Raw genomic sequence first — 21,927 nt, 5'->3', positions numbered from 1 at the left:
CCACCATAGTCTGTCTACAGGAATCACATTTGAGACCTGGACATGACACGACTCTGAAATAGTTTCTTCTCTACTCCGGGGGCCTAGTAGCTGTTTGTAGCGCGCGACTGGGTGTGTTTGTACCCTAGACAGCAAAGATGTGCTGCTACTAATTCAGCTTGACGCAGTTGCAGTTTGCGCTCTGTCGCCTGTAATTCCAACAGTGTACAACATGTACATTCCACTGAATTATGACCTTCACGTGCATAAACTCCAGGATCGCGTAGGTACCTCCTTCTTTTCTGTTGCTGGGAGACGTGAATGCCCCTAACAACCTGTGGAGTTTTCCATTGTCCTGATCTAGGGGAGGCTTATTGAGCAAATGATCAATCTGTTCAATTTTTGTGTGCTAAACACAGGGGAACTTACCCACTTCAGTAGCGCCCACGGCACATTCTTCCTCCTGGATGTCACCCTGTGCAGCCATGCGCTAGTTCCCGTTACGGTGGAAGTACAGGATGACCTCTGTGATAGTGACCATTTCCCCATATTTCTAACTCTCTTGAATCAAAGACAGCTGGAAGTACCAGAGCGCTGGTTACTTCGACTGGCAAACTGTCTTTGACTGCTGGGCCAGGTGTCGCACAGTGACCTCGAAGGATATCCCCATTTAGCACCCTTAAGGACAGATGCAAACTCACTTTAAGAACATCGGAATATCCTTCAAGTATTCCATCTCTGATGATTGATCATTTTGGCTACTTAGTTGTTTTTTGAACTAAATACATCAAATTCATACTATGGATCATCAGTAGACAGTGATATTCATGTTACTCTCATAGGACTCAATGTTTTCCAGATGAAATAATTTCTTTATGGCCCAATTTAAACTATTTGTTTTGAGCATCTTGTTTTGCCTGTAATTTGTACATATTCTTTTGAATATTTTAAGACATTATTGTTAACTTGTATGATGCAACCTGTACATAATTGGAACATTCCTGTCAAGATTTTTAAATTAGCCTCTTCTCATTATTTCAGAAGATTAGAAAGAGTCAGGAGAAAATTTAAGAATTTTAATGTGGACTAAAGTGTTTTACATTGTATTTATAATTTTAGTGTTTACAAACCCCATTTTATTTAATGATTGTGTCTTTATTTTAGTTTAACTTGTTTAAATGAAGAGCTGAAGATGACAGTCATATGGTCAAAACTAGTCGTATTCATATAAAATGTACCGGTATGTATTGATTAGGTGGAATAAAACATCAAGTTACAAATTAAGATTGCTAAAAGTGAGTTAATTATGATTGACTGCCACTGGTTATATGTCATCTTTGTCCAGATTTCACTGTTGGCAACGTCGATCCAGTGTTTATTTTTGAGGTTATGAACAGAATACAACCTCAAAGAAAATAATTATCTTCGATGAATCTGTGTAACTTACAGTTTAAGAACATACCACTCTCACTCTTGTGTTGGCTATAAAACATTTTATCATAATGCAGAGGTCACACAACACACATCTTACACTACCTACCACTGCCATTCCATTCAACTTTCTATACTAATATTATAGTTAATATAACCTTTGTGAAAATAATATTACATGTTTTTAAATGACTGAAGGTTTTGAATGCTGCTAATGGGTATACAGCCAAAGGGACATATGTAGTTATGGGAGAATTTTTTGATGAGATCCAGGTAGAAATTCATATCCTTCCTTCATTGATTGCATATTCCCTAATTTATATTTTGCATTGTTCTATATTAATTTGTTATGTAACAAAGTAAAGCAGCTAAACAACAAACTACTATGATTTGGTAGTCCTAGATATCTTGTTATTTTATTATTATTTTCAGTGTAGAATTAGTTGATATAACCTTGTTTTTAGTCTGTTAAACACAAATTTATGAAAATACTGTATGTTACATCATTTGAATAATGACATTTAGGAATGGCCTGTATGTTTGGCTAGCGAGGAGGGTGGGGTGGGGAGTCTGACCTATGCATATCCTATTATGTTTTTTCTGTATACATATCCTTGCTATTTCTCTTCCTATCTTGCAGGATTTGTACAAAGCATAAGGCCCCTCCACTTGGTTCCATGACACACACTAGCTCAGGCTTGCACAACTGGGCTGCCCTCGGGCAACAGCTATTGGGAGCCATGGGCAGGTCTTGCTGTGTGGGCCACAGTACAAGTTAGCACATCCTGCGTGCATGCAGGGAACTCTGGATATGGCCTTCCCCACCATAGATGAAATAATTGTCTCTTTCCTACGCATGCCATAAAAATGTTTCCGGGATATACGCTTGAATACAAGTTGCGACATAATTATAAGTTACGGAAGTTATTTTTGTGAATTAGAATACTGGATTCTGAACTCTTACGTAACAATTTATTCAGGTTGAATTCACTGAAAGACTAATGGATAACGAACTTGATGATTAATGTATAATTAAACAAGTTAGATGGATCTGTTACAGCTTAAAAGAATTACAGTAAAACCTGCCTTAACGGACACCCCTCATTGGCAAATGATTTTCTAGGTCCGTAATTAAATACCATGTTGTGTATGAGTAATTTACCCCTCTTATACGGACACCCTTTATTGCGGACGTGGACACACCATAGGCACGTGAAACTCCAATTAAACCTTTCTTAACGAACACTTTCATTTTTAAAAAATACTGTATTTGTGTCCTGTACAATATGTATTTGCTTACTTTTTGCACAGACGGTACTTCCAAGAATCGCAGACACCGTAGCTTTTGGTCCAGGATGTACACATTCTTGGAAGGCAACACTAAGCTACGCTATCACTTCCGGAAGTTGTGTGATCTGACATGCTCGACAGCGCTGGAATTCGTACCTTCACTGTCAGGTTACTTTTCATTGACTCGTGGGCTTTTGACGTGTTTAGTTTTACGTTAGTAAGTTGGTGTAAACATGGCTCCAGGGACGTTTTTAACTCTAAAAGAAAAGGTAGGCATAATAGACCATCATAAACGTGAGAAATGTGGTGTGCGTAAACTGTCCAAAGTGTTCAAGATTGGAAACACACAGGCAGCTGAAATTGTGAAAAAACAAGAGGAACTAGTGAAAGAATGGCATTTAAATGGCAGTGAACAGCGCATTAAACTGCTTCAAAGTGTTAGTGGAGCTCTCATTGACAAGGCAACGCTAGAGTGGTTCACTAAAATAAGAAGTCAGAATGTCTCTGTGTCAGGACCAATGATACAAGCAAAAGTGTTGGAATTCGCGGCAGAATTAGGTATTGGAGATTTCAAAGCCTCGAATGGCTGGCTAGAAAGATTCAGAAAGTGACATGGTATCAACTTCAGAGTGATTTGCGGAGAATCATCCAGTGTTAATATGGAGATTGTTGAAAACTGGCAACAACAAAAAAAAACCTTCAATCATAGACAGGTATGCTTCGGAAAATAATTTGAATCGTAATCTATAATCTTCATTTCCGTATTGACGAATTACACAATTAGAAATAGGAAAGGATTTCCACCTATCAATACTTGTTTATTGCACTTATTACGCTACAGGACCGGTTTCGACCCCTTACATAAGGTCATCTTCAGCTGAACCATACATTCATATCTATGAGATGAAGCTATGAATAAGATTGTATTGTCTAAGGAATGCCATATGATAATAAACATTTGCTCACTTCCAAATGGGGCATGTCGTAACATGAACTGGCGTATAGGTCACTGTGCAACAATGCAATTGTATGTCTAAAATAATATGTTTAAGGTCTTAAAATTAGTTTATAAAACACATCTCTACTTAAAACTAACGTATATATATATATATATATATATCCTAATTCTATCCATACGTCTGGCACCCTTTTAAAATTGGAAAGTGTTTTATTCTATGTATATACATGAAGACAAAATCTTTTACTCATACAATCTTACAAGCAAATCATATCGTAAACTCCAGGAACAGTAGCCAAGTGTACAACTATGTAAACAAGACTTGAACACAGAAGTCAACAGATGAATTGAACAACACGCAAGACACAAACGTTCATGTGCATGAAGTGTTCCTATATACTGTATTCATCTTATATTTATATATAAGTTAGTTTTAAGTAGAGATGTGTTTTATAAACTAATTTTAAGACCTTAAACATATTATTTTAGACATACAGTTGCATTGTTGCACATAGTGACATATACGCCAGTTCATGTGACGACATGCCCCATTTGGATGTGACCAAATGTTTATTATCATATGGCATTCCTTAGACAATACAATCTTATTCATAGCTTCATCACATAGACATGAATGTATGGTTCAGCTGAAGATGACCTTATGTAAGGGGTCGAAACCGGTCTTGTAGCATAATAAGTGCAATAAACAAGTATTGATAGGTGGAAATCCTTTCCTATTTCTAATTGAATAGTTTGAATGCTGATGAAACTGGGTTATTTTTCCGTGCTTTACCTGACAAAACTTTGTGTTTCGCGTGGAATCATTGTACTGGTGGAGAAGTTGCGAAAGAACGTCTTACAATGTTATGTGCAAGTATGAGCGGAGAACGGGAGAAGCCCCTTGTGATAGGAAAAGCTGCAAAACCAAGGTGTTTTAAGAGTATGTACGTTACGAAGTTCGGCATTGAATGAAATGCGAATAGGAAAGCATGGATGACCAGAGAAATAATGACAGAGTGGCTAGGACAATTGGACAGAAAAATGATACGCCAGGAGTGAAAAGTGTTATTATTCCTCGATAATGCAGCATCGCATCCGGATACAATTAAGTTTTAAAATGTGTGAAGATCATCTTTTTCCCACCAAATGTAACATCAGTTTCTCAGCCGCTTGACCAAGGAGTGATCCAGAACTTCAAGGTTATGTACAGACAATGATGAAGCACATATTATCAGAACTTAACGGGAATGAAGTATCCCTTCAAACACTGACAAAGGGACTGAATTTTCTCCAAGCAATTTCATGGATAACCAATGCATGGTAAAACGTTACAGCCTCAACATTTCGTAACTGCTTTCTGAAAGCTGGGTTTTGCGCTAGTGGTGGACATCCCAAAATACAATCGGATACCCTTCCTGACAGCATGGAAACAACACAACAGTTGATTAATGCAGCAGGTTACAGTGTACAAGTGAACACCTATATCGAAATTGATTCAGATATTCCAACAGAGTGTGAGAGTGGAGACACGAAAACAATTCTTCAGTCAATCCAAGGGAAGAAGGACAAAAATGAAGATTCTGACAAAAGCAAGAGTGAAGGTGATGCTAATGACAACTTTGAAGAAAATGTGGAAATTAATATTAATGTGCTGCCAGTAACCTCGTACAGTGAGGCTCTCGGCTTTGTTAAGTGACTGAAATAATTCTATTATAAACAAAACAATGAAAAAGGTGTAAATTTGACGCAGGATTTAATTGCACATAGTGAAAATATCATTGCTAAACCGAAATGGACAAAACGAACGAACATTAAGAATTTTTTCAAGTGCTAATGTTTTACTGTACTGTGCTAGAGATTGCTACATCTACATTTTGATTTAAAGTTTCAAAAACTCGTATGTTCTTCTTAATTTTAACATGGTGAATAGTAATAGTGTACAGTGTACCCAATAGAGGTTTCCATAGAAGTGTTTTTGTCTCTTTAATACAGTACATCGCAGCTGCAGCAGCCCATCTACAACTTTCTCATGTGAGTACAGTGCAGCTTATTGTACAATACTGTATGCAGAATACAATTAAAGGTACATTTGTGAAAATTGTTAACACATACAATACATGGGTTATTGTGTTCCAACTTACGTTTAATGGTACCGGTTTCATAACCTCTCTCGGGCGGTCACCCCTTCATAACGGACATTTTTTTCGGTCCCAAAGGTGTCCGTTTTAGAGAGGTTTTACTGTAATCACAGAATGGCATCCAATTTACTTACTGAAGAGTCACGGTTTTTGGGGCAGTTTTGACACATCTGTGCTCTGCCTGAGACATTTTATTAGGTAAACCTCTGATACGAAGGAATGAATCTGGCTTCTATAGGCCTACAACTTCATTGTGGAAAACAACTGTTCATAGTACCAAACATAGTGAAGATTTGAGTAGCCAATCTGTGTAAGCATGGAAACTTGTCTCTAGAAAAGTTTTTGTAGAAATCGTGAAGATTGTTATGGCAGACAATATTTTTCTTGCTGTTCACTTTGTAGACTTGCATTCAGCCTGCGGAGAGAGAGGAGTTGTAACTGCTATGAGAAGGGCACAGTGACGTAGCTGCTGAGGAAAACATTCAGCGAGAAGGAAGTGACCCTGAGCTTGCCCTAAGCAGCATGAAGGCCACGTTGCCAGCTATCTGCCAGTTTTGTAGGCCTTCTCTTGTTAAAGCAATAGTCAGTGTTTTTTTTTTTTTTTTAAATTAGAAAATAGCTTGCACCTTTTGCACCATCATAAAGTGATGTCAGTGCTGAAACAAGTAAAATATGTTGGGTGGACTTACATGACTCTGCAAGGATGTGGCTCTTTTGTCTTTATGATTGCTCCCTACTTACGCTGCTCGTAAGCAATCAAATCCTAGGCTACAATTTTGATCTTTTAGATTTTTCAGTTTTATCCAAAAGTTTGCTAGCTTTTTTTTATCGAATGTCTCTCAGTACTTTATGGAAAGGAGGACATATTTTTTTTGATCGAAGAATTTTACGTCTTAAGAAGCGGACTAAGAGTATTTGAGGATTCCTTGCATGCCTGAAAGTTGCTTGCAAATAAATTGAATTATATGCAATGAACCGAAGAGAGTGTGCGCCGTAAGTCCTATCAGTTACCACAGTAAATCAAAGAAAACTTTTCCTTGCAAGGAAATTGTGAAGCAGATCTGTTACGTAAGTACCAATATATATATATTTTTGAATTATTGCGAGGTCTGTAACCTTTAAGCAAAAGTAATTCATAAATATTACCTGTCCTTGCAGTCAGTTGATACTGTTGTTTTTATGGTAGTTAAATAGTTTCACATTATATTGAAACTTTTGTAATGAATTAAGCTGCCATATCAAAATGTTGGCAATAATGGTAGGTTATATGGAGTGATTTTGCATTGTTATTCACAGGGCTTCCATCTTTGATTGAACTTTTATAAGGTGTAGTAAACATTGTATAACTTAATTTAGTAAAACAGCAGTAAACTGAGTTTACATGTTTATGTGCACGATAGTGTTGGCTATCTGCATTTCTCAGTATCGTTTAAGGAGTGATCAACATTGCCACTTGGTGCAATAGTAGCTATTAAATAATTTAGTAAAACAGGTCTATATATAGGAGTGTTCCATTTAATAGCTTTTGTGCATCATTTATAGTAGCCTGCATGGAATGTTTTTCTATATGTGTATCACTATGGACATTCCTGGGCATTGCTAATGAAGTATCGGTTATGTTACAGTTACTACCTTATACAATACCAGACAGCATAAATACTGTAAAGAGCCTGGAAATTCAGGCTTAAAGAGCCGAAACACAGTCTCTTCAGAGTGGCAGTACTAATTCTCTTCATTGACCTGTTAATGGGGTGCTGCAGGTGGTTCATATTTTTGGATTGCCATTTGAAGCAGGGAAACAACACCCCAAATACAATGCCAGTTCAGAAGAGTATTGGATTGCCAGTAAGTATTTTTCTGTATTGCGGTATGTTGTCCTTGCTCTTTTAAGTGTTATATAATTCAATTGTCTCATAAATTCTGTCCTTTGGACGATACTGTTCTATTCAGGAAATGTGTTAAAATGGTTGTCCAGTAAACCAAATGGAAATTAGGCTAGTTAATGTGTCCTGCTGAGACTATGATTAAGATTTACTTCTTCTGTAACAAATTTCGAATAAAAATTATTTTAATTACATGTATTTGAAAACTAAATGGAAGTTCATACTGTAAAAAGTATATAAAATGTATGCACTTATGCTATAAAATGTACCTAAACATACAACAAAATACTGTATTTACTCGTGTATTAGACCCCCTTTTCCCCTCACTTTTACAGCCAAAAAAGTAAGGGGTTGGGGTCCATTATGCGATAACCTCAAATTTTGTGCAGTAAACATATGACTTCTGGGCTATAAATTATACTTGTAAACATTCTACACTCTTCTTTAACAAACTTATGAATGTATTTGAGTTATGCTGGGCATTTTCGTTGGAAGGCAGTACTTCTGAATGTAAAAGGACAATACATGGTGAACATGAATTTTAGGCCTACATACAAAGTAAATATAGTCAGTTTTAGTTGCTCATATCACATCAGTCGTTTTGTCTCATTAATTCCTCTGATTAGGTTGACATCAGGAAGGGCGTACGGACGTAAAAACTCGCTACGAAGATTCGTCTCTTCATACAGGACGCCGTAGAGAAAAGGGATAAGGGTGTCTTAGCATATTATGCAATATTGATACAAAAGAACTTAATGACCAGTCATTTGTCAGTTGAGGTGTAGGGCTACCACAGTAAACCTGATCACTGCTTTCATCTGAATTATCGTCTTGCGCCGCCAACTTCCCTGCTACTGGCTTGTCATCATTCCTAGTGACATCATATTCACTGCCATCTCGTCAGCCACGCATTGAGAGCATTTGAGGTCCCGTCTTTTCTGAAACTTTCAAAAATAAGTTTTGTTCCCGACTATAGAGTCCGAACAATGGGAATGTATTCCCAAATTGACCTGGAGAGGGTCTCTGATATTCCCGTTTGGTGCGTGTGTAGCAGAAACCACTCCTTCCAGATAAAGCTGTGCTATAGAGAGCATGCCAAACCACCAGCTGATAAGTAGCGTATGTTACGAGTTGTAATTCCGAATCTAATACATAGTGACTGGAAGTGTTCTGGATAACTGCGGCTGTTGAAAGCCAAACCCTCATTTTTAAGTATACTTCATTCTTGTTCTCCACATTTATCACATCAGGATTTACTTAAACAGCTGTAAACGGGATGAAAGAGACTGCACTTTTTAGGTTTGGTATGCTATCAAGTTACAATAATGCCAGAAGTTCCACTACGGGAAGATTAAAAATAAATAACAAAGTTTGCTCCATGTATGTACGGATATCTACAGGTGTGGCGATAATGCATTTTATCGTCAGTGTTTAATTTTGTAAGATTGTCTTCATTTTTTTAACGCATAGTATGTTTTGTTTTGCGTCTCCGAAAATTATTATTATTATTTTTTGTGAGGTACTTTGCTGAGTAACACAAACATTCTGATTGGATTGTTTTTGTCACGTTTTAAATCTATTTCTCGCCAAGAAAACCTACATTGGCCTGAGTTACGAGATATTAAACGAACACTTTGTTAATGATCTCCCCTGCTATATTAATAGCAACAACCGTGAATATTTCTTAACTCAAGTAATCTCGTTTCCTCATCCCGAGGTGGTGCTCCTCCTCTTAGACAGGCCCCCAGTGGGAGTTGCATGTACCATTTTTACCACATATCAACCTTCCTGCCATTCGTAAACCTCTAGCAGTACGGTGCCGGGAATCGAACACAGGCTCCCGAGAACGACAGTTGGTGGACATTCTCAACTACAAAACACAGACATATACTGTATACATGACTGATGCGTGCTTGCAATGCGCAGGTCGGACACGAAACTATTCACCTATTTGTGCGATGTCATCACCGCTGAAGTAGGCCTAAGCTACAGAGGCAGACATTTATTACTTTCAAAGCATAGATGTACTGCATGACTTTGACACGTGTTTTGATTGTGTGGGTTGTACAGACGAAACTATTCACAAATTTGTGTGATGTTATCAGAGCTGAAATAAGGCTTGTCCCCGCTTCGAAGCGGAATCGTTCTTCTCTGACGAATTACGTTGGGGGTCTTTAATGCAAGGTTTATTTTTTCTTTTTCTTCGTCTCAAAAAGCCTGGGGGGGTCTTATACGCGAGGGGGTCTAAAACACGAATAAATACGGTATGCATCATAATATGAGCTTATTTCCATAAAATTATCTGTAACTTGCATCATTATTCCATGGGTTTTGAAGTGCCAGCCGTGTCATCAGTGTATTCTTTACTATTGCAGTTTGGAGTTAACAACTAGGGAGTGATGGATGCTTTCCATTGTCAATCTTGGTCTGTTGTCCCTCACAAAGCTTTCTAGCGCAAAACAACTCTGTTCTACGTCACATGAAGTGACGGGCATTCACAAATGCTGTTAACTGTTCTGTAGATAATGCTTGTTCTGTTGGTGTTGTGGGTGCTTTGCCTTCTAAAACATCTACACTTTCAAGCAGTCCATTATACCCAGGATTTTTGGAGGGGACGTTCGTTACTTTCTGTTTCCCTGTTTCTCCGACAACCCTTGGAACTGTTTCTAAAATGGACAAAAAGCAAAGCAAAAAAGCAAAGTCTTCTCCGTACAGGCCATGAAGGCCCTTGGAGGGGTGGAAGGTAAAGGCTTCCACTATCTGTAACCTCGGCACTGATGGGGTAGAGTGGTTAGCTCTACGCCCGGCCGCCTTTGCCCCCAGGAATTAACCTGGTACTCATTTTTGGTGTAGGCTGAGTGAACCTCAGGGCCATATGCACCTCCGGAAGTGGAAATCTCATTTCTTAAATTTTACGATTTCCTGACGGGGATTCGAACCCACGTCCTTCCGGGCGAACCGAGCACGCCTTTACCGCCTCGGCCAGGCAGAGGTTTTGTCAAATTTTGCAAATGACTAGTGTAGATGAATCCTAACGGTTTCCAATGACATAATAGCTTTAGGAATACAAGGAAAATGAGCTGTTGTAAACACAAGGTTACTTTCTAATTCTTTGCATACAATGTTTGCTGAACCAGCTCCATAGATGCTGCTTCATTAGGATCTAATGCTTTTACAACTTCTCTAATTTTGGTAAATGTTCACAATAATAGAGCACGGCCACAAGCTGTGATCCCCAATGCATTAAAATAGCTTCTGGTGGTAAGGGATTATCAGGTGCTATTGTTCTGAATATCAGAACCCTTGATGGAGGTTTTACTAATATTTTCTGAATGGATAATACTAACTTGTCCACTGGTGAATAGCATAAACGAATAGTCTCTGCTATGTGATGGAGTTAATGTGTGAGACATGTAAGTGAATTAAATTAGGGATAATACCTTTTAACATTGTCCACGATTTAATCATGTAACTAGCTGTGTCTGTTACCACGAGGAGTACATTGTTGTATCTAATACCATCAGGCCACAAGAATTTCATTGAATCCATGACAAACCGAGTTACTGTTGTGTGGCTTCTACCTGTCCTACATTAAGAAGATGTGGGGTAGTTGGCTGTTCTTTTCTAAGGGCTCCTCCAACTACTATATTTGTTACAAAACGACCTTCAGAGTTCGTAGTTTTGTCAACACTAACTCGCACGTATTGATCTCTTAAAGACTTCTGAATTACTTTCTCGTAACACCGGCTGACATAAGTTTCAAGTGATAAATATCATTATTGATCCTATTGAAGATACTATATATAGGATACTAAAAAGTTTGTGTCACCTATTCAATACATTAGAAATTATAAACATTTAGGAATTTATTATTATTTCCATATGAGATATGTTTCGCCCTTCCTTGAGGGCATCATCAGTTATAGTACCACCTCAAGGCATAAATCAGGTACCTGATTTGTAATTAAATTGCAAATACTAAGATACGAAATTACAGTGGGAAAATCAAGAGGAAAAACTATGTTCAGTGATGATATAGATAAAAATATATTAGCCGTTGGCTGCAAACTATCAGTTGTGAAGGACAACAGCATCAGATTGCTAGGGTATGTCCTACAAAGGATGACTCAACATTAACATGGGGCAGTTTAAGGGAAAGCAAGTGACTTGCACCAATAGGCAAGACCACAGGGCACTTGGCAGTGTCCAGCAGCAGTTGTCCACATGAAGTACTGACACTTTATCAGAAATCCTGGTAACTGTCACAAAAATTTCACTAAGAAACAGTGTTCATTGAGAAAACAATGTTCATCAATAAATGGAGATCAAATGGGTTATATTAACTTATTTATAGACACAGTAGTCAGCACCAATGCATAAAAACCACAGGGTATTTTAGCAGTGTCCAGCAGTGGTGGTCCGAAGAATAATTGACGCTACTCTATTAGAAAATCTTAGGAAATTATAAAATATATATATATATATATATATATATGCATGGAAGCAGTTTGGGGAGAAAAGGTATAAAGTGTCTGGCACCAATGTTCATAACAAAAATTACTGCCGTTGGTTGACGATCACAGTTTGACAGGGCAACTACACAGTAATATGCAGTGTGGTCTGACCTCAGTTCATATTTAGTGGAAAGCTAGGAAAAATATTCCACCGTTTTTTTCAAGATTGCCAAATGAGGTTCTATTAGGCGAGTCATACTGGAAGCTGTCTGGTTGGAGTCTCGGGTTCGTGAATATGGCTCATAACCAACGGTGAATTTGGCTGGTTGTGGAAGGAAACTGTTTGGGTGTTGTAATGCTTAGGCATAAATTCAGTGTAGTCGAAACAAAAGGTCATTGAGTACATGGTGCATTGTGAATGGCAATATGACGGCAGTTATTTGTTGATAATTCTAATTTTAGGGAACATGTTGCGGGGTTAGAATCTTTCCCTTTTGAGTTTTGTTAACTTCTTGATAACTATGACTGCTATGTGAAAAATACCAGCGTGAGGAGACTTTAAACAGATATATTGCCGTAAATGAAAACATGAAGAACATCGGGATGAAGTTTTGTTTTGTGACGCTGCCCTAGTGAAATAGAATGGAGTTGCTTATGGTATAGTCCGCGGTGGAGGGATTAAATGAGAAAGTACACTACTACAGAGTCGGAGCGTCATGGCTAGAACGAGACATCATCTTTTCTGTTCGTGAAGTTGAGCTGTAGTGGCACGCCATGTTGGTGCCGTGCGTGCTGGATTCTAGCGTGTTGTTGAAAGTTGTGGAGAATGGAGTGGAAGTTATCTGTAATCGAGATGTTATTGTTAAATACCGGAATACCGGCTGAGCTTCCTTCATAGTCAACACTCGCGAACGAGTAGCTTCTCAGCGGCACATCGGGTATGTAATACTAACATTTACTCTTCTTTACTTACCTAGATCTTTTCTTTAAACACCAATTTAACAATTCCCTTTCTAACACCTGTCAAGTACACTTTATAATCTCCTATCTCTTCCTCGCTATCTCCCGTTATCCGAATATTGCTTACTCGTAGCACATCCTCTTTGCTGACTCAGCCAGTTCTACTTTCTTTCTTCCATAAGCCCCATTGTTATTGATAGCTCCCCATCGAATTCCATTTCGTTTGCCAAGTTGTTCCCAAGGAGTCCCTCGCCTGTCAAATGGGAATGGGACTCCATTACTCCCATAGGTCCGAAGCTTGCTTAAAATGTTCTGAGCTCGGTAAATTCATGAATCAGGATGCTACCCTACTTACACATAGTCCAGGTGAGGATCTCCCCTCTTAACAGGTTATGGACCACTGGTGGATTGTGTAGTCCTAGCCGCCTGAGCACAAGGAGGGCCATGACTCAGAATATGTCAGAGATGCCCACTCCCATTCCATAGCAGCTGGTATCCTGACTCTCAGGACCACTTATAGGCCACTCAGCCATTGCCCATGATTGACGAACTAGGACGTGACTACAGTACCCACACCATGAACGATAACCTATCCCCATAGCTACATTAAAACACATGCACAAGTACATTATGACATTGCAAATCTAATACTTGTCTTTAGTCGATTCCGCTGCCTGTGTTTTCAATCAGCCAACACTCATCCTTTATCGAGCAGCCACCCTCACTGTGATGTCTCCAAATTGAAACTCATGCAGCCCGTAGACCTGTATTCTGGTGTAGAAATCACGTTCCCGATGTCTTGCTGCTTCTGAGGTCAATGCATTCTGCCAGCTACTATTTACACCACCCTGTTGTAACTTCCCCGTGTCTGTGAAAACCAGTTCTCACTCAGCCGCGCGATGACTCACTGCTTATCTAACACTGTAACTATGTCAATTTTCCCTATCACTGTGCACTTTACCTGTATTATGTTACAACTCTACATATGGTCACAGTACAAAATGCTGGACTAGAAACTGTGCTATTTATCAGGCGTTCGTGTCCCGGGAAAGTCTACTTTACTCCACCCAGGTGTAAACTTGAAATAGGCGGGCAATGATCATATCGAATTGTTCTTTCCACCTAAAATTTGGCACACTACAAGGTTGAATTTAACAGAGTTCACTTCCCCCTAGAAATGGTAGTGCATAATGAGCTATCTTCGCATTGTTCTTACAGGCTCCCCATGCCTACAAAACATTCTTAGCTCCCTTCTAATGATGAATAACTAAGTAAAGTGTGAGCATATGGAGCTAGTGTTTGAATATCCCAACACACGATCAAGACGTATAATATCAGACTTCTCTAACTCCGCACACGTGGTATGTAGACACTCCTTACTACTTGACTACTGTACTTCGAAGACTCCTGCAGAATAGACGCTTCAAACCACACGCTTGTCAGATTTGATCATTCGGCTGCACGATCATAAATTACACTCGTTCAGGGCCCTTCTGCATTCGAGCCAATTTGTAGCCAATCTTGAAATGATGCAACTTTTCTGTTGGGCCATGTGATCGCGTCACCTATGTTAACTTTAAACTGTGCTTGCATGACATTTTAGCCTTACGGCTGGCTTCCGAAACAAAGCCCATTAGCCAAGTCCATTATCTCTCAAACGTTCCTTGTTCTGAAGCTGTGTCATTGAAGGTCATGCGCGCGTCATTTAGCAACCCTTCTTCCTTAATTTGGCTTGCGAACAACAGACCCTACTCTCTTGTCCACGCAGACCACTGGCGCCCAACCTCCTGTCGAATTGTTAAAGATTTGTCGTGGTCAAAGTTACCAGGATCGAATAAGATGAATGTTCATTATACTCCCAATAAACTATAATACAGCAACTAAAATGAGCACTTTTATAAGGGCTCAATATGCTGTAATACTGGATACAGTTTTTTACTACCCACATTCTTTTTGCATGGCCTACAGTACAGTATTTTTTAATTTGTATAAATAAATTCAGAAGAAATCTAATCTTGGTAGTGTTTGAGGCTACCTGCACTACTTAATTTAGTTTTTGGCATGATATACAGTATGCGAATATTAAACAACAATGTAAAACACTGAAGCAAAATAACAACAGTGAAAGGGCAGGGAAGGGAACTACCTATGTAAATCCTTAATGGCTGGCAACCGCATATTCATTTTTTTCGATGGCCAGTGTCTCTATTGAAATTGTTAGGACTTCTGTGTATTTCCACATCTTCTGTATAATCCAAGACCTGTAGTGTTTAATGTGGGTAAGAGCTCGATCATCTAGGAACATGACATTATGGCCCAGTGATAAGGCGTGCTCAGCTATTGGTGACCTGTCTGGCTGGTTAAGACGGATATTTCGTTGATGTTATTTGATACGAGTCCCAGTGGACTGGCATGTTTGGTCAGTGTATACCTTGCTGCAAGTACAGGGAATTTTGTACACCCCAGGGCGTAGAAATGGATACACCTTGTTTTCTGAAAAGGCAAAAGCCCAAAAGCTGTCTGCAACCAGCCATCACTTATGTGTACTTTATTGTTTCTGAGAGTTGCAATTTCTCAGTTGTCATCAGGTGGCTACCTGCTGTACTTGGCATACCCGTCACCAGTAGACTTGTAGCGTTTGGAATGTAATGGATACCTTTTGGTGCAAACTCCCTCATGCATGCAAGGTGAATTTGGGTTTAAAAGTACCACACAGACCATGAATTATGTGCTTTGACACAATATCATGTAATGTTGGATCCGAATGTTTATTTGGTTACTATTGAAATTACACTATGTAAGGTAACTAATGTAATAGTCTTGAAATCTATAAATGAAGACTGTAATTTTTCAAGCCTTAATAATTCTGGAGCAGCCATTGCCACTGGGAGTCCAGAAGAGAAAGGAATCCCTTTGGCTTTCAACAGGAACAATCGGAGCAGCAAATAACCCTGAACTTAAACTTGTTTTGCAATCATAGTAGATTAATGTGAGGCAATTGGTGTTTCTGTAATTCAACAACGTACACGTAGTAGCGAGGTTGGCTAAACCTTTGCTCTTAACTAATTGAGATCGTCAATTTTTGAATTTTTAAATGAAATACTCAGCCTGCTATGTTGTATCTGTCTTGTGGAGATGTATGTTCAACCTTCAGCTCAAATGACAAGACATTCACGTGCCATGCCGAATTGTATATACTTGCTTATATTATTTTAATCACCCTTGCATGAGTTTCCCCATTGCAAACTCTTATGAATAGAACAGGTATGTAGCTTGTTTACGGCTCTCCTTCTCAATAAAGAAAGAAAAATATAAGAACCCCCTCTTCAGTACTATATATTACGTGAAAATTTTTACATTCCTGTTAAATCATCACGTTTATGAACTTTTGGTACCGGTTTCGACAAAACTATATGTCATCATCAGTCTAGGCCAAATTATACAAAGACAATAAAATACATTGATCATGACTCTTAGAGTAATATCACAGTAGTAATTTAGGAAATATGCATGATAAAACTAAAATAATATTTACATATATAAGCTGATGGTCATTAAAATAATAGTGGTCGTTTTTTATAAGGTGTACACCTTAGAATTTATAATTAAAAAGAATGACCTGTTAAAAGGAAATTCAGTTTTTATATTATATATTTGTGGTAAAATATAATTGTCAGCTTTTGAATTATCGTGTTTTTATCTGTTGAACAGTCTGGTTCATTTTTAGGGAGGCTTTATAGCCATGTTTGACATGCTAAAAGAAGTAAACAAACACTTAGTCATAAGTTGTTCCACTTGAGTATATACACAATAGAATGTAAAGAATATTCTAATAGGGCCTCAACTTGGACTTAACAGTGAAGAATTTTAGTAGGCTGCAATGTCCAATATAACCAAAATAGATGTGTTAGTTATCACTGCAGGTTGATACTGACAAGCAAAGTGTTCATTGGAAAGTTCAATGTATTGGCTTGTCCTCATATATGTTTGTTTATATCGTTTTAAGGAGTAGGTTGAACATGGTAAAATAACCAAGGTTCTTGTTGAAATGGTGCTCGAAAGAAGGGTCTTGTGAAGCAAGTTGTAAGTACAAAGGTGATCAAGAAAGGTCCTGAACCAAGACGGAACCTATAAGAAAGATAAGACGCGATTTAGAATGACGTAAAAAACCGGAAAAATATTATCAAAGAAATAGAAGACTCACCTCAGGTGCCAAGTTGATAGCAGATGTATCGGGGAGGAACTAACAGACTGAAAGTCGGGAAAGTCGAGGGACAGGCGATCGGAGAGAGCGGGGGGGGGAGTTTCTAAGTAGGAGGAAGGGGAAGCGCGGTAGAGGCGGGACTATAATCGGGTGGGCGCAGGCGGCGGTAGGGGTAATGTGTAAGCGTGTTATGTATGGTTTTAAAGATAGATCGATTTTTGGGTATTTTAAGATTATTCAGTATTTTAATGAACGTATCAAACAATTGTAGGTTTTTTCAGAAAGGTCATTGAGATTAAAATTTGGATTATGGTACTGATCAAGTGAAATGTAAAATTGTTCAGTTGAATCAAGTACGGGGCCTTTGTTTATTATTTCAATGATGTCTATGTCATGGTCTAAGCCATAAAATTTGTGTTTATAGTCGTTTATATGTTGACCTACTGCGGAAAATTTTCTGTATTTGATTGCGTTTACGTGTTCTGTGTATCTGATTTTGAATGATCTACCGTTCTGTCCAAAATATGTGCTGTGACAGTCGTTACAGTGAAATCTATAGACACCGGACTTTTCAAAGGGGTTGGAAGCGTTAATTGAATTAGAGTTGTGTAGAATGTCTAGGTTTCTATTATTAGTTCTGAAAGAAATGTTGATATTCTACTTCTTAAATATGTTTGTAATTTTATGGATATTGTAATTGAAGGTAAAAGTTGAAAAAGTTTGATTTATTAGTTTCTTTATGTAGGTTAGATTTTGGGCGATGTCTGAACTTACTAATTATACTTTCTATAAAATTCTTATTGTAGCCATTATGAAATGCAATATTGCGTATAGTGTTTAATTCTTTATTAAGGTCTGATTTCGACATAGGAATATTGAATGCTCGGTGTAGTAGACTATTGTAGGTGGCCCGTTTATGATTAAGGGGATGAATTGAGTCCTGTTTTATTGTTGTTGTGGTATGTGTGGGTTTTCTATAAATTTTATATTTAAATGAAGAAGGAAGCCTGGTGATAGTGAGATCTAGGTAATTGATGGCATTGTTGACTTTGGATCCTAGCGTAAATTTAATGTCAGCGTCGATAGTGTTTAGGTGTGTTAAAGTAGTAGCTGCGTCTATGGTACGTTGGTCCAAAATTATGAATACATCATCTACATACCTGGACCAGAGATGTATGTTGTTAAATGTTGCTTTATTGTCTATTTTTGTGTGTTCTAAAAAGTCGAAGTATATTTCTGCTAAGATGCTGGAAGCTGGCGAACCCATGGTTAGTCCGTCCTGCTTGTATACTATTTTGTCAAATGTGAAATAGTTATTGATTAAAAGCTTCAAAATAGACATAAAATCAGATATTTCAAGTGGACTAAGTTGACTATGGGTGTGTAAGTTTTGAGGGATAATATGTAAGAGTTTTTCTGGTTTTATACTTGTGTACATATTAGTGTTATCAAACGAGTGTATAGAGTGATATGGTTGAAGTTTAAAGTTATCAAGCTGTTTGATAAGTTGTAATGTATTCTTTATGGATTTTTTTGACTGAAAAGTGTAGTGTTTTTTAAGGAATTGTTGAGTGAATTGTGCTACTCTATACAAAGGACTAGGTCTATAATTTACAATAGGGCGTATTGGGACATCAGTTTTGTGGATTTTAGGTTGTGCTTTGACGGTTGATTGTCCTGGGTTCATATTAATACGTTTACTTTTTTGTTGTCATTTAGGAGAAAGGATGTGTTTTTAAGTGTCTGCTTAAGCTGCCGTTGGATAGCTTGGGTTGGATCTTTATTGATTGTTGTAAAGGTGCTGTCTGTGAAGAAATTTTTTGTTTTAGATACGTATTCTGTTTGATCCATTATTACAGTGGTATTTAATTTATCTGCCTTTGTAACGATGGTGTGGGTATTTTTTATTTTATTCTTGAGTTGAATGATCTTTTTCCTATCTTCGAGTTGTGATTTGGTTATGTTCAGAGTAGGTGATATAAAGGTTTTCTTTAATTGTTTATTAGCTTCATGTCTGAGCTCATGCTGTATGTCATAAGGCATCTTTTTGATCGCTGTTTCTGTTTCTATTACTAGCTTTTTAGCGACATTTGATGGGTTATATTTAGGCCAGTTATGCTTAGGACCCTTTGACAAAATAGCAATTTCTTCATCATCGAATGTTGCGTTAGATAGGTTGATGAATGGGGGATGAAATTGGGTTAGGTGGCGACTAGCAGTGTTCGAGCTGATGGAGTTATTGGGTAGTTTGTTGGTTGTGGAAGATTTGTTAAGAAGGGTTTGAAACTTGTTATTTAAGGTGGACTGTTTTTGAGCAAGCAAAGTGGATAGTTTACTGTAGACTTTCTCTTGGAAAATATTCCATTGTGAGTCTGATAACAACGTAGTGACTTCGAGGTGAATTTCATATAGTCGGTTGTTTAAGAGTGATTTCTTCTTATGTAGAAATTTTAGTTCATTTTTAAGCCATAATTTGTTAGTTTTTTGGTAGACTTTATATTGATGTGGTAAAACGTGTCTTTTGTTGTTGTTCTTTAAAAAATTAGGAGTCAGTGAGCAATGCACTTCTTAATAAAGTCTATGTCTTTAATTAATTTCCCTATTTTAATTCTTAGGCTCATATAATAATGAGCTTTACTCTTTGCCTGGTTGGCTCCTTCTCCCTCTTAAGAGCCTCGCACCCAATTATATTGGAGCAAAGATAAGTGTATTGAGACCCCAATCTTTCAAGGGAGAATGAGTAGTGTAAAGTGCCTCTACATCCCGTATAATCCCGAATACCACCCACCACCGAATAAGATCCGTATCCTAAATTTGAGACGGCAAAATAAGGAAACAATTAAAAAGTCAAATAACTTGCATACCTATTTAATTTCCTTCAAATATACCACAAATATAAATTCAAACAGCTTATAATTAATAAAATCATCACAAAAATCTTGAATAAAATCATTCCAATACTCGGATCATTCACAATTCACCGTTGTCATCTGAAGTTTCACCATGGGAACATTCGTCGCTGGTATCTTTCCACAAATAGTCGTCCTCACTACCGTCCACTGAATTTGAAATTCCACATTTCTTAAAGCTTTTGGACCCGAGATCGTTGGGAATGTGTGCCCATGCGGTCTTGATCCAGCTGCATATTAGTCCCACTTCAGACCTCTTAACTCGTCCGGTTTGTGATAACGTGTGATCATCAGATATCCATTCGGTGTTACAACTGTTTCATTGCAGTTTTGAAAGGCCGGTTCACATACACATCCAGCAGCTGTAGAATATAAGCGAGTCCTCCGGGAATTATCGCAAGATCGGTTTTTCCTTTCCTCATCATATCTTTTACGGCATCAGTAGTATGTCCTCGGTAACTGTGCAACGCAAGCATGTTTCGTTTTCGTAACAGAGCTCCCGGGCGACGTTGCCAAACACACTTCACCCAGTCCTCAACTAACGCACTGTCCATCCAGCCAGGCTCGTTTTCTAACAATAACACCGGACGGCAAATTTACTTTCGGAAGTGTTTTCCTTTTCAGAACCACAAATGGAAGGAGTTTGGTTCCATCCGCTAATACGCACAACATTACCGTGCATCGTTGCTTTTCATTACCACGTGTTCTGATGGTTATTACACTTTTAGAACCCTTCGTATCCACTGTATTTTCCAACGCATTTCAAAATACACAGGTGGTCCGATAAAAGTTTCGGATCCATCCGCGGCTTGCAGTAAAAACCTGTGTTTTGAGTTCTTTTGAGATCTCTAGTGCTTTCAATTAACACATTTCACTAGAAACACCATATCCTAACTCACATTTTTCTATCATAAATTTGTGGAGTCGTTCTTCAGTTTCCGGACACAGTGTGCTCCGCCCGCGGAACGCTCTGCGATCGCCGTTACTTTTTAGAAGTTTTTCCTTCTTCCGCCAATCATGAATACACGATTCATCAATATCGTACAAGTTTCTCATGCACAGTATATGATCGCAGACGCTGTTTTGAATCCATCGCTTACTATCGAGACAGTGCTCTCACTGGACAGATACGGAACTAGAATGTGAGCGAGGTTGACTTCCGTAACCAACAGTCTCGACTCTCGCAAAATACGATATCCCGCAAGATCAGCTATTCGCGCACCCAGCATGCCAGCAACACTTGTGAAACAAATGACGATCTAGGATCTGCAGCAGCGGCTTTCATATTTACCGCATATTTACCCATTTTCTTTGATTTACTGTATTTCATTACCTTGCAGTTCATGTTTACATACCACTGTAGCCGTATTGAGAAAAAATCGGTTTTCTAGAGCGCAGCTAAAACACAATAAGACCTGAATGCTCGTTTACATGTGGTAAATTGAGTACGGTAACCGTATTGAAATCTGTTTCAGTACTCCCTGTAAACGTAGTAAATATTTACGAGAATTAATGGCTTGAATACAACCCGCACCCAAGATTTACAACCAATATTTTGGGTAGAAAAGTGCGCATGGTATTCGGGATTATACGGTATGCCTGAATGTTTCGAGATTTACCATCCAAAATCTTCATTCTGAAAACTGCACAAATATTCTGGTTGCTGTTCAATTTATGACTTTATTTCTGACCAGTGCACAGTAGTTCTGATCGGGTGACTT

The 21,927-nt window shown here is 38.2% G+C and overlaps 1 protein-coding gene across 7 annotated transcripts in view; it reads left to right on the top strand.

Moving 5' to 3' along the window:
* The window catches only part of Pym (partner of Y14 and mago), a 172,552-nt gene that overhangs the window by 25,319 nt on the left and 125,306 nt on the right, over positions 1-21,927 (top strand). For 3 of the 7 annotated variants that reach the window (XR_010859350.2, XR_010859351.2, XR_011017854.1), the window contains exon 2: positions 7,422-7,641. The exons of 3 other annotated variants lie outside the window; for them this stretch is intronic. The gene's annotated coding sequence lies outside the window, so the exon portion shown is untranslated. Of the gene's footprint in view, positions 1-7,404; positions 7,642-21,927 lie in introns of all 7 variants that reach the window. One more of the 7 variants, XR_011017853.1, reaches the window with a different exon arrangement.

The sequence above is a fragment of the Anabrus simplex genome, chromosome 2 (genome assembly GCF_040414725.1).
Source record: "Anabrus simplex isolate iqAnaSimp1 chromosome 2, ASM4041472v1, whole genome shotgun sequence".
Lineage (NCBI taxonomy): Eukaryota > Metazoa > Arthropoda > Insecta > Orthoptera > Tettigoniidae > Anabrus > Anabrus simplex.
The sequence above is the reverse complement of the archived record's forward strand: the minus strand, read 5'-3'. Positions and strand labels throughout refer to the sequence as shown.